Genomic DNA, 14,605 nt, shown 5'->3' with positions numbered 1-14,605 from the left:
TCAGAAGTAAACACACATAGCTTACTGAGTTTAGTGGGACTTCATCCTGTTTAAGTATGTAGAGCAGGACTGGGCAACTTCTAGGAGGCTTTGCTTGAGACTGTTTGTGGTAGTGATAATCTTAAGAGAGAGGGGGCGGGGGGCGGGAGAGAAGCCCGGTTCACACGTAAGGAGAAGCTACCATGAGTCAATTTCCCCACAGAGTTGTTGTCCTGGAAGTCACCACTTTGAATATTTGGGTGTGGTAGGGATGCACTGCAGCTTGTCGTTACGTGAAAACCCAGTGAGGGTGGGTTGTTGGGGAGGCTGATAAGCCATGGATTCTGGGTGGGTTGTCCTACCCCAGCAACCCACCCTCCCTGGGTTTGCATGTAATGAGAAGCTACACCATGACCCAAGTATTCAAAATGGCCACACCACTGTGACAAAAAGCCTCACTGGGAAATTCACCCATCCTGGCTTCTTGTTACGTGTGAACCAGGTCAGCGTGTTGGGTGCCGCCCACCATCAGCATGTGGCCCTGACATATTTCTTACAAGCAAATGCAGCTCTTCAAGGAAAGATTACTCCTCTTGGTGTGTAGGACTGCAGCCATAACATGACTAGGTGCATGTGGAAAGCTTACACAGGCAACGGCTTTATACATTCTATAGAAATCTGGCTGTATAACAGAATGTCCAGTGACAAAAGGTAGCAACCTTATTTTTCGTATTCCTCTTTTGCATAAGATGGTGGAATGGGTCTTATAGTGGATTTAAAGGATTTTCAGTGCTTTTTAGGATTTACAGTGCAATCCTATACATGTCTACTCAGAAATAAGTCCCAATGAATTCAATGAGACTTACTACCAGGTAAGTGTGCACAGGACTGCAGTCTCATATGTATCTGACTGATATTAGATTCCTGAGTGGCTGCTACCCTAGTTTTTTTATTGGATATGGTGCAAAGACTTTGCTATTACTTCATTTCATTCTGTCTCCCTAACAATATGGAAGGCCATAAGACATGTTAACTCTGCTTGTGGTTTTATTTCACCAGGCTTTTCTATACAAGGCAATGATCATGTGCTCATCATTTTCTATTCATGGTTGTTTATGTGGGTACTTTAGACAACATCATGACCCTCCAGTTTCACTTCTGACACAGGTTTTTTTTAAAGCAGGGAAAATGCAGCATTTAATTGTGAAAGAAAGCACAATTTCCTCTTGTGTATTTGCAGTAGTCTGCTATACCACTATGCCACCTAGAGGTTATATAGTGGAAAAGCAGTAAAGGAAACACTCTTTGTGTAGTGCTTGGATTTCAATTCTGTGATGAAACCAAAAGTATATACAGTAGATTTACAGCCTCGTATACAAAAGCACCCCTTCATGGATCACTGACTTGTTGTGGCGAAGGGGCTTGCATAACGCAGTGAAGCCATAAGCTATGCCATGCAGGGCCACCCAAGATGGACAGGTCATGGCAGAGAGTTCTGACAAAATGTGGTCCACTGGAGAAGGAAATGGCAACCCACTCCAGTATTCTTGCCAAGAAAGCCCCATGGAACGTATCACAAGGCTAAAAGAGATGACGCCGGAAGATGAGCCCCTCAGGTCCAATATACTACTGAGGAAGAGCAGAGGGAATTTCCAAGTAGCGCCAGAAAGAGTGAACTGGCTTGGCCAAAGCCGAAAGGACACTCAGCTGTGGATGTGTCTGGTGGTGAAAAGAAAATCCGATGCTGTAAAGAACAATATTGTTTAGGAACCTGGAATGTCAGATGAATGAATCAAGGTAAGCTGGAGGTGGTCAAACATGAGATGGCAAGATTGAACATCGACATCTTGGGAATCAGTGAACTAAAATGGACAAGCATGGGCGAATTTAATTCAGGTGACCATCATATCTACTACTGTGGGCAAGAATCCCTTAGAAGAAATGGAGTAGCACTCATAGTCAACAAAAGGGTGGGAAAAGCAGGACTGGGGTACAATCTTAAAAATGATAGAATGATCTCAGTACGAATCCAAGGCAAACCATTCAACATCACAATAATTCAAGTCTATGCCCCAACCACTGATGTCGAAGAAGCTGAGGTTGATCGGTTCTATGAAGACCTACAACACCTTCTAGAACTAACACCAAAAAAAGATGTCCTCTTCATCATAGGGGATTGGAATGCTAAAGTAGGAAGTCAAGAAATCACCGGGATAACAGGCAAGCATGGCCTTGGTGTACAAAATGAAGCAGGACAAAAGCTAATAGAGTTTTGCCAAGAGAACACGCTGATCATAGCAAACACTCTTTTCCAACAGCACAAGAGGCGACTCTACACATGGACATCACCAGATGATCAATATCGAAATCAGATTGATCATGTCCTTTGCAGCCAAAGATGGAGAAGCTCTATACAGTCAGTAAAAACAAGACCTAGAGCTGACTGTGGCTCAGATCATGAGCTGCTTCTTGCAAAATTTTGGCTTAAATTGAGGAACGTAGGGAAAACCACTAAACCATTCAGGTATGACCTAAGTCATATCCCTTATGAATATACAGTGGAGGTGAGGAATAGATTTCAGGGATTAGACCTGATAGACAGAGTGCCTGAGGAACTATGGACAGAGGTCCGTAACATTGTTCAGGAGGCAGCAACGAAATCCATCCCAAAGAAAAAGAAATGCAAGAAAGCAAAGTGGCTGTCTGATGAGGCTTTACAAGTAGCTGAGGAAAGAAGGGAAATGAAAAGCAAGGGAGAAAGGGAAAGATATATCCAACTGAATGCAGAGTTCCAGAGAATAGCAAGGAGAGACAAGAAGGCCTTCTTAACTGAACAATGCAAAGAAATTGAGGAAAACAACAGAGTGGGAAAGACTAGAAATCTCTTCAAGAAAATCTGAGATCTCAAGGGAACGTTTTGTGCAAAGATGGGCATGATAAAGGACAAAGAAGGCAGGGACCTAACAGAAACAGATGAGATTAAGAAGAGGTGGCAAGAATACACAGAAGAACTATACAGGAAAGATCTGAATGCCCCTGATAGCCATGATAGTGCGGTCACTGAACTTGAGCCGGACATCCTCGAGAGTGAAGTCAAGTGGGCCTTAGGAAGCATTACTAACAACAAAGCTAGCGGACATGACAGTATTCCAGCTGAGCTATTTAAGATCCTAAAAGATGATGCTGTTAAAGTGCTGCAGTCAATATGCCAACAAATTTGGAACACTCAACAGTGGCCACAAGACTGGAAAAGGTCAGTTTACATTCCAATTCCAAAGAAGGGCAACGCCAAAGAGTGTTCAAACTACTGTACAATTGCGGTCATTTCGCATGCCAGCAAGGTTAAGCTCAAAATCCTACAAGCTAGGCTTCAGCAGTATGCGAACCGAGAACTACCAGAAGTACAAGCTGGGTTTCGAAGAGGCAGAGGAACTAGAGATCAAATCGCCAACTTTCGCTGGATCATGGAGAAAGCAAGAGAATTCCAGAAAAGCTTCATTGACTACGCTAAAGCCTTTGATTGTGTGGATCACAACAAACTGTGGCAAATTCTTAAAGAGATGGGGGTACCAGATCACCTTACCTGTCTCCTGAGAAACCTGTACGAGCGTCAAGAAGCAACAGTAAGAACCAGACATGGAACAAGCGATTGGTTCAAAATGGGGAAAGGAGTACGACAAGGCTGCATATTGTTGCCCTGCTTATTTAACTTATATGCAGAGTACATCATGAGAAATGCTGGGTTGGATGAATCACAGGTTGGAATTAAGATTGCTGGGAGAATTATTAACAACCTCAGATACGCAGACGATACCACCCTAATGGCAGAAAGCGAAGAGGATCTCAAGAGCCTCTTGTTGAGGGTGAAAGAGGAGAGTGCAAAAGCTGGTTTGAAACTCAACATTAAAAAAACTGAGATCATGGCATCTGGCCCCATCACTTCCTGGCATATGGAAGGGGAAGTAATGGAAGCAGTGACATACTTTATTTTCTTGGGCTCCCAGATCACTGCAGACAGTGACTGTAGCCATGAAATTAAAAGACGCTTGCACCTTGGGAGGAAAGCTATGGCAAACCTAGACAGCATAGTAAGAAGCAGAGACATCACCTTGCCAACAAAGGTCCATCTAATCAAAGCTATGGTTTTCCCAGTAGTAACGTATGGCTGTGATAGCTGGACTATAAGGAAGGCTGAGCACCGAAGAATTGATGCTTTCGAACTGTGGTGCTGGAGAAGACTCTTAAGAGTCCCCTGGACTGCAAGGAGGTCAAATCAGTCCATCCTAAAGGAAATCAACCCTGAGTGCTCACTGGAAGGACAGATACTGAAGCTGAAGCTGACATATTTTGGCCACCTAATGCGAAGAGAAAACTCTCTGGAAAAGACCCTGATGCTGGGAAACTGAAGGCAAAAGGAGAAGGGGATGGCAGAGGATGAGATGGCTAGATAGCATCACTGATGCAATGAATATGGACTTGAGCACGCTGCGGGAGAGAGCGCAGGACAGGAAGGCCTGGCGTGCTATGGTCCATGACTGAACGACTGAATAACAACAACAATACAAAAGCACATTGTGGACTTTTAATAATAATGTTAAATTCTGATGCAATTTCTGTCTAGTTTTTGTTTTACTTAGTGTTTTTATTTTATTTTGATGTATGTATGGCCTCATAGCAAATATGGAATAATTATTTGGAGACTGTGCTATCTATCTATCTATCTATCTATCTATCTATCTATCTATCTATCATCACCTATCTATCTAATACCTTATATCATTAAAAAAAATAGGACATAACATAACAAAACATAGAAATACAGTTTTTATTTTATCAGATGCTGCCTAGGGAAAAGTGCTGGATACATTATTCTTATTACTTTCTATAGAATCATACTCTTACTTCCTCTCCCTCTTCCTCTCCCTAAATTGTAACCTAAATAATGGTAAAATAAAATATCTACAGCTTCCATGTCTTACAAACCTCACAATATCAATAAAGTCAAAAGCTGTAGGAGACCTCATTGCATTTATTGGAATTCTAGCATTTACTATAGTTACTCAAGTGTAACAAAAAAGACTGGGTGGGTGTGTATGTGTGGGGAGGAGGTGAAGATTGCATCATCCAATTGAGCTTTTCCAAAGAAAATCCTAGCTTCTTGTCGTTACTGTGATAACATTCCTATTCGATAGCACTGTGAGATTTGCCTGTAGAAGGTATCAGTAGGTTGACACTTCCCTTCCCTCAGTGACTGTGTCATCAAATATTTTTACCCCTCTGTAAATAACTGGTACTCAAAAGATAAACACTTCTCCAAAAGCTTTATAACTTCTTCCAGTGCTATAGAAATCTCCCATCGAAATTAAAATGGACTGCCTCTGCTCCCTGTATGCACAAAGAGCCTTAGTTAAAAATGCTTTCCTAATTACATTTTTTTTTTCAAGTTGAACCACTTTCTTAAGCAACAGCTTGGCAAATCAGCCCTCATGAAAATGAATGGAGACCATTATCTTTGTACCACCTTAGTAACTAAACAGGCAGCATGTAACACATAATTATTTAAAGGGCTGGTGCCTTTTAAAAAGGAACATCCCTGCATAATTAGTGTAACAATAACTTTTTCTTGGAAGATAGAAAGCTCTGCAAATCATGGTTTACAATGCGAGCAGTAGCCCAATTTAGCATTACTGCTGCCTGCACCAGCTGTAATATAAACTTCCTTTTAAGTTTCAGGAAGACATTAAAAAAACAACAAGCCACCGTATATGACATTTTGGGTTACAAAATACTGACTTTATTGCAAAGTCAACCCCTAAAAATTGATGTTTCAGCTGTCAAAAGATAAAATTATACTTATTTTATTTTAGATTTATTTTCTCATGTTAGGCCTTTACTGAGAAAAAATAATAATATCCGTGGTGTATTAACGATGAAACTGCAAAACCATCTAAAGCAGCACACCGCCATCTAGCACTTCTCTCCAGGGTAGCTCCAGGTAGGATGTCCCTGTGTCCTCTTTTACAGTGGACAGACCTGTATTTGAAGGGTTACCAGAAGACTGTCTTTTATTTGAAGGGCTGTTGGGTCCAAGTTCAGTATAAAGATAAAGAACCATCTGAACTGTTATCCATCAATAGGTAACACCTGAACAGCAGACTAAACAGGCAGGCACACAGGTTACTGTCTTCCACACAATGGTATGATGAGCTGTATTTCTATTTTGTTGTTTATTCGGTCAGTCGCTTCCGACTCTTCGTGACTTCATGGACCAGCCCAAGCCAGAGTTTCCTGTTGGCCGTTGCCACCCCCAGCTCCCCCAAGTTCGGGTCCGTCACCTCCAGAATATCATCCGTCCATCTTGCCCTTGGTCGGCCCCTCTTCCTTTTGCCTTCCACACTTTCCCTAGCATCAGCATCTTCTCTAGGGTATCCTGTCTTCTCATTATGTGGCCAAAGTACTTCAGTTTTGCCTTGAATATCCTTCCCTCAGTCTGGCTTTATTTCCTGGAGGATGGACTGATTTGATCTTCTTGCAGTCCAAGGCACTCTCAGAATTTTCCTCCAGCACCACAGTTCAAAAGCATCTATCTTCCTTTGCTCAGCCTTCCTTATGGTCCAGCTCTTGCAGCCATAGGTTACTATGGGGAATACCATTGCTTTCACTATGCGGACCTTTGTTGTCAGTGTGATGTCTCTGCTCTTCACTATTTTATCAAGATCTGTCATTGCTCTCCTCCCAAGAAGTAAACGTCTTGTTTTATAAATTAAATTTATAATTTAAATTTCTATTCAAATTATAGTAATTATTTCTAAATGTGCATCTACACATATAAATTAGCCTATGCAAGTGTTATGCAAATCACTGCTCTCCTTTGTCCTTTTTTGGTTTTGATGATGCATCAGCTCCTAGGGGTACTTTTTACCGGCTTCGGCTGCTTCGGCACCTGGAGTCCTATCGAGAGAAAGGTGACCTGACCACAGTATCATATGCCTTGGTTATGTCCAGGTTAGATTAGTGCAGTGTGCTCTATGTGGGCCTGCTCTGGAAGAAGATTCAGCAACTGGTAAATAGGGATGTCGCAGGAGTCCGAGAGGGGGGTGGAATCCAGCAGTCTCCCTCCTGCTTGGCCTCCCAGACCCTGCTCACTGCCGTGTGCTTACCGGGGCCACAAGTGCCTGGCAGCCACCCATCCACTTAGTGAGCTGCTAGTTTGAATAAAAATTGTATTTTGGGGTTTTCTGGAAATGTAATGTTGCGTAAATGGCAGCCATAAAGGGCCATTCATGCAACATTACAGGTTAAGGGGATGGGCACCCACTGGGTGCCTGTCAGGTGCTTGCCAGGACAAATCCAGACCCTAATACAGTGGTTTACGTGGTGCAGCAAGCAGGGGTGGGTGGTGGCAGTAGTTTGGCGAGCGCCTGGTGAGGGCGGACGGAGGTGAGTCCATCTATCCCTGCTGGTAAAGAATGTGGCTGCTAGAACTCTTGGGGGAGCTGGACTTTCATATCATATTACTCCTCTTTTCTATCCTGTTAGTTCCTGGGCCTAATTCATGGTTCTGGTTTTATTATTTATTTATTTATTGCATTTATATCCCACCTTTTTCCTCTTGTAAGGAACCCAAGGTGGCTTACATTCTCCTCCTCCTCCTCTCCATTTTATCCTCACAACAACAACCCTGTGAGGTAGGTTGGGCTGAGAGTCTGTGGCTGGCCCAAAGTCACCCAGTGAGCTTCCATGGCCCAGTGGGGACTAGAACCCAGATCTCCCAGCTCCCAGCCCAGCACTCTCACCACTACACCGTGTTTTGGCCTTTTAAAGCCCTAAATGGGGTGCGACCACATTATCTGAAGAACCAGCTACACCAGTATGAGTCTGCCCAAGCATAAAGATCAGCCTTGGAGGCTCTACTTTCTGGCAAGAGGCTGGTGGATACTGGGGGGAGTGCTTTCTCAGTAGTGGCCCCACACCTTTGGAACTCCATCTCCAAGGAGATATGAATGGCTTTATCACTGCTGGCTTTTAAAAAAAAACAAAAAACCTTGAAGACAGAGGTGGGGAGAGCTTTGAAGGCAAGAGTGAGGCTTTCTTGCCTTCCCCCTTGTACCAGTCAATGGAAAAGCATGGGTAGGCCTGGCTCAAAGGGTGGCAAGGTGCATCATTCACCAGGGCCCCAAGACTAGCAGGAGTCTTGGGACCTACCACCCCAATACTGCTGTCATTTCCATTTTACACAGAGTATCTAAGAAGATAGTGGTATGCCCAAGGTGTCTTCCATACTTTTTTCAACCATTCTCATCCAATTTGATAGAAAAGAAATTGCTTTCAGGAAAAAAATTCAGAGGAGAAGAACATTTCAGAGAATTCTCTTGGGTTGGGGTTTCTTGCTTCAGCACCTTGGAAGCTCCTTTGGAGTTCTGACTAGTTCCGACTAAAACCCAGAGCAGATTCACCACCCCACTGACATTGGAGCCACCAGCCTCCACTGCATTTATGTATTTCTAAATAAAGCACCATTCCTTGAAATAAGGAATAGCTGACTAGCCTAATCTGAAAGGACTTTAACTAGAAAATGCATGGGGATTTTTAAAAGGCTCAGCATCTACTGAACTTCTTCCTGGGCATCTTCACCCTGGTTATGAAGCTGAGTAGAAGGAGTGTCATGCTTGGAGCTAGTTCTGGTTTATTGAATAGTTTTGCCCTCTCCCTGCCACAGGAGTGACTCCTAGAAGTACGCCTGTGCTGTAAAACTGTAACATAGGAAATGTCCTTTAATCAGCCAGAGTGCTGCATCAGCATTACTTTCTGACATTATATCTGGCATTATTTTAAAGAGCCCCTGTATAATATATTCACTTTGTGGAACTGCAGCAAGAAATACAGTGAAGGGAAGAGCATATTTACATTTCAGCTTCCATTTGATGGCGAAGCACGCAGTCATCACAAAGGAATCTTCTAAATCGACAGCTCCCTCCCCTGTTAATTTATGCTCAGTGAGAAATCAACTTGTAATAAAGTTGTGAATGCAATAAAGCAGTGCGTGCAGAATATAACTGTTGCATGATTGATTTCATGATATATAACGCCTTTCATTGTGAGCCATGGAACAGGTAGAGGCATGGTAGACTAATTTGGTTTATATATACAGCTGTAAGGCTAGACACTGCATCATTCTTTTCACAAACCCATGACTCTAGGCATGTGGAACTCGTAGCCATGACAACAATAAAGCAGTTCTGAATCTGAGTTTGAACTAAGAAACTCGGCTTTGTCTCCCTCACTTCCTGTTCATGACCTGACTTTCCGAGCTTTCTGGGCTGGGTGCTGAAGCCATATGAATGATCTATTGAACACAACTACTACAAGTAGAAGCTGAAATACACTGAGCGGGTCTTAGAGTTTCCCCCTGACATGTGCTTCGCTGTCAGGGCTTCAACAATATTTGAACAGTCCAATTCGGCAGAGGGCTGTTGGCTGCAGCAGCACTTGGCATTGGCACAAGCTAAGCAGTATGCTGAGAGAAGCAAGTGGTAACTTTTTTCAAGCCTGTGCTTTGTGTGGGTGCCATTTGCTGGGTGGTCTTTCTCAATTTTTCCCTGTGATTTCTTCTCCTCCCCCTTATACAGAACCTGCGGGAATGTGGAATCGTGTCTATATCTCATGTCACATGTGTCCATCTATTTGTCCAGTATGCTTTGGTGCTCAAGATGTTGGGTCAATATTCCTGTTTTCTGGGAGTCCACTAGCTCAAGAAGTGTTCTCTGAAGCCCTTTATATAGATATGAGTACCCTTATAGCTGCCGTTCTTGCATCCCATCTGTTATGAAGTAGCTCTCTTCTGTTCTGACTGAACAGTACTGACTCCATCTTGAGACATAGCTTATTAACCAGGCGTCATCATCCCCAGCTGCAGCAAAGGTAGGGGGGAATTGTAAGACTAGATCAAGCAATTCAGTTTCTAATGGTCTTCCTTAAAATACATGCTCTAAAGGCAAAAGCAGGGGTAAAACCTGAGTGGAACATGAATGTGCTGTATACCAAGCATGATATCTGGTAAGGTACCTGGTCAAGGACCTTGCAGGGTGCTCCTGTTGTTGCAGTCCAGCCTTGGAATGTGTTGTTAAGGGTCATCTTTTATTAACAGGAGGGAGATAGCAGGAAGGACCCAGTAGGAGTTTTCTTTCCAGCAGTCTTCATCCCCAAGCATCATCTTTTGCCATATGGGATGAAGGGCTCAGCTCAGTCTTGGTCCCATAGCAAGTAGCAGCATTTCCAGTGCTTGTGAGCTTTATCTGGTTTGTCAGAATTGTGATGTCACAGCCTTTCTCTGAACTATATAAAAATCCTCTGGTTTGGGCAGCCAGCCTTGGACAGCTGCCAGGGCACCAGCATCCTGGCAAGGCTCATGGCTTCACTGACCACCTGCCTTGGGCCTCACACACCAGGTGGTGTGGAGATGCCACTGAAATTTCCCACAGTGCCCCTGATGTAGTATTGCTTTGAGGGCAGTGAAACAAATGGAAACGGTGTCTCCAAGCCCCCTGGCACTAATTGCTGTGCTGCTGCCTACCGCTGCTGCTTCCAGGTAAGCCCCAAAGAGTCCACCATCAAAGATGGAGGCTCACCAGGGAGTACTTTGCCAAGGGCCCCCTCAAACCTGCAGCCAACTCTGACCTGATGCTCCCTCGCCATCTCTACTATTCCATGCCATTGAACTTTTCAAGGCATGAAGGGAGGCATGCTTCAAGTACTTTTTCTGAGGTGCCAAACAAGTAAACCTAGGGGTGGACACATCTCTCTGTTTTGGTTTCTGTAATGCTCATATATTTTAAGCACAAGTTTGTTCCATCCCGTTTTTGCAGCAGTTTGTGATTTTTTTAAAGAGTCCGCTCATCAAACATTCAAATGCATTTTTCATACGTATGAAAATTACTATGCATTTTTACACATTTTCCCTAATATGCATATTTTTGCAAGCACTTTCCTCTAATATATGCCTTTTTGTATGCCACCCTCCCTGATCTACACAATTTTGCATGCAATTTTCCCTAATCTACACATTTTTGTACGCAATTTTTGATTGGAGAACTGAACGGTAAAATCTGGGGAAGTGTGAATACTGAAGGATCATTGTGTTCCAGTTTACATATTGGTTTGGAAAGTGTGAATTAGGTTGGTTCATATTAAAATATGAACCAAATGAATTTCTCTTCAATCTCTAAGTAAATCACTTGCGCAACAATAGTGTTCACAATTCTTCATAGCACTAGCATAATCAATGTGCCTTTCAAGGGTTAAAGAAGCAAGTTCTGCTAATTAATTAGATTTTTTAATCTCATTGTAAGAAAAATATAGTCAACTAGACATTAGAATAATGAGAAAGATGTATGATTTTCTTCAATGCAGTATTATCATTTCTAAGGATGATGAATAGTTCAGCCACTGTCTTTATATTGTTGCTTCCCAGCTATACTGTAATGATAATTTTGTGGTGTTTAATGGACCTTATACCCTAGTAAGAAACATATGCTTTTTTTTGTTTTTGTAATTTGAAACAAAGAGTGGAATTGTGTGTAATATGTGTTAGCAATTTATTTTGGGTAGACTTCAGTGTCTTAGCACTTAAACAGAAATATTTAAAATATACACTTTTTACTAAGTAAACAACAACAAAAAAACCCTTGAAACCTAGTTCACAGAAATATTCCTTGTGCAGGTTTACTGAATTAGCATTTGCAGTCATATATATTTTGTTTTGTTTTTATTAAGTAAAGCTAAGGTGTAAAATATTTTACATTTCAAGAAGAATGGAATAATTTCTTGCATAATGGAATTTGATGTTTCTTTCTTTCTAGAAGCAATGGTCTTGTGTAAGTTAACTAAAACCAGAGCGAGAGTAAGAGAGTAAGTGGATATTGTACTATAGTGTAACATGTCAACTCAAACCTGTAATGGCATTAATGGCTCATATTAATTGGTAGAGGTATGCTCCTACTTTAATTGAAGCCCAAATAGTAAATTGAAGCAGCCCACTAGTAGTAGATATTCAAAACCATCAAAAGTGAAGCAACTTTTTTCTGAAGGAGTTCAAAGCAAAGCGGGCTGTTCCCAAAGCTTTGAATCTAGTTCAGAGCTTTGGAGGGTGGGTAAAGTTCCAGTTTTGTGTAAGCCCCAAATTGTTACCATTTTGAACCTCCCACATGCAAGCTCTCCACAAGACAATGCCAAGCATGAGGGAGGGTGGTAGGGAGTCAAGCTAATAGGAACTTATTAAAAATTGCTAATAGAGGCCCATGTGGGGGATTTTTATCTCGATCACAGCTGGTAAGCGAAGGGTTAAATCTAGCCTCCTCATGTGCTGCAGTCCTAATGATAATCATTCCGCCATGCCTGTAATTATTATTTTTTAAAGGCCTGATGTTATTTCTAACAGCACACTTAGCATTAAGTGTAGTTGGGGCCTAAGACATGACCTCATATCTTAACAATAAATGTGTAAGTGTGTGTGTGTGGAGGGGGGGGCAGTGGCAGGATTGTGTCCCCTGTCCCAAAGGTTTGAACACATGCACACGTATGCACATGTACATCAAATTTGGTGGGCAAGGCCAGTCAAGACATGGGAGACAATCCCATGTCTCCTTTTCCACTTATTGATTATCCCCACAGCATGTCAACTGCCCAGGGCTCTAGGGATAAAAATGGTAATGGGTCAGCAGCAGGGGATGGGATGATCAGCTATATGATAAGCAAACATATAACAGGTGCAGCTTTCCCCATTGTTCCATTTTCAAGCTGAGAAATGCAGCCCTTGATTAATTGTTGCCCCATGATGCAGCAAAACCTCTTTGAGGAATAAAAATGGCAAGGCTATCTGCGAAGCACTTTATGCACTGAAAAGTTACCTAGAAAGTATGAAGTACAAGAAGGGGGAGAGCAACCTTTTCCATATATACTTCCTATAGAAAACATTTTCAAAACTGTATACTGCAAAAGTGGCATGAATTCTTGTCCCCTTGGCTCTAAATTCTGTAGGTGGAGCATATTCAGAATACATGGCTGAGGGAAATGAGAAATAGTGATTGACCCTTGCTGTCCTCGTACTGCAGGAGAATGTGTATGGACAAGTCCTGAGGCTGTAAGAAGAGCCATGCTGGATTAAACCAAAGGCCTGTCTAGTCCAGCATTCTGTTTCCCACATCAGCCAACCAAATGCCCCCAGGAACCCCACAGGCACAAGAGTACCATTACAATTAAACTCAGAGGGACTTACTTCTGGATAGAGATGCATAGGACTATACATGAATTTCAGGGCACTACACTCTGTGTAATGGATATGTGTGGAGAAACCCCCTTCTCACTGGGGCATTCCTACTGCTATTACCACTTCTTATGGAGGATCACCCCTCACCACTGGGCAACCCCTCTTTCACTTCCACTGTCATCATTAAACTACATTCCTTCATTTAACATAAGCCTTTTTCCTATGGTAGCTGGTCATAAGGCATGATACAAACAGATCAGAGGCCCAAGGAAAGTAAACAAAGGTATATGGTATTGCATTAAAAAGAAATAAAACAAGAAAGCTTATTAATTATTATTGCTATTACTTTAAGCACAAGGTTTCTATGTTGTTACTTTAAAAGTAGGGCTTCTACATTGTTACTGTTACCATCAGTGAGGTGTTATAAGCCACAGTTCCTAACCCTAACCAAATTTAAGCCAATTGCCCTGTCAGCCTCCACCCTCAGTTAACTCACAGGCCCAGCAATGAAGACCTGAAAAGCAGACTTCTCTCTGGTAGGATCTGGCTACAGACAGGAGACTTTAAGGCTGTTCAGCATGCTTCTACTGAAGTCTTCAGTTTGGTCCAGCAGCTACTCTGTTCAGACCACTACCAGCTGACACTCAGGCTTCCACTCTTTCATGTGAAAGGCTGCTCCAGGAGTCTTCCTTTCCTCCTTCAGCTTCTGCCTCACATCCTCTCAGCTTTCTGCTTGGCTTCCCAGTCTTGTAGCTGCTCTTCTTCTTGGTTGATGTCTTCCTCAGGCTCCCCAGCCTTTCATGAAGACGCCTCCTGATGACTCTTCCTGAGAGACTTTCCCCAGACAGCCACCCCCCCCCCCGATGCCTCTCAAAAGCTCCTTATATTCCATCCAGTCAAAAGCCGTCCAGCCAATCAGCCCTGGTATGGCCAACATTCCATCCAACCATCTCTGTTAAAACTCAGGACCAATAGGCATCTTTAGAATGTTCAGCTATTCTCCAATAAGATGGTACCAATTTCAATCCAACTTTCCCACATAAGACAGAAACTTGGGCCAGATCTACACCTTGTGTCATATCATTATGATCCCATTATGGTAGCGCTATATCTATCTTGCATATTTATACCTCATAGGACACACAATGACATTTGTTGCAGTATTTTGGATAATGTAGAATAAAAGCAGGAAATAGCAATACAAAGCGGTATATTGAATGTGCACTGTGCCCCAACAGTTATCAGTGCTCAATACCGCTATAAAGCAGTAGTGTAGATCCAGCCCTGGTTTCATATTGTCCTCTCAATGGTAACAGTAATTGCCCCTCCTCCAGCACACCATATTTTCAATGTATCTCTCCT

This window comes from Heloderma suspectum, chromosome 7 (genome assembly GCF_057233095.1).
Source record: "Heloderma suspectum isolate Gila_16-S chromosome 7, 16-S_ref, whole genome shotgun sequence".
Lineage (NCBI taxonomy): Eukaryota > Metazoa > Chordata > Lepidosauria > Squamata > Helodermatidae > Heloderma > Heloderma suspectum.
This window is presented reverse-complemented; position numbering follows the sequence as displayed.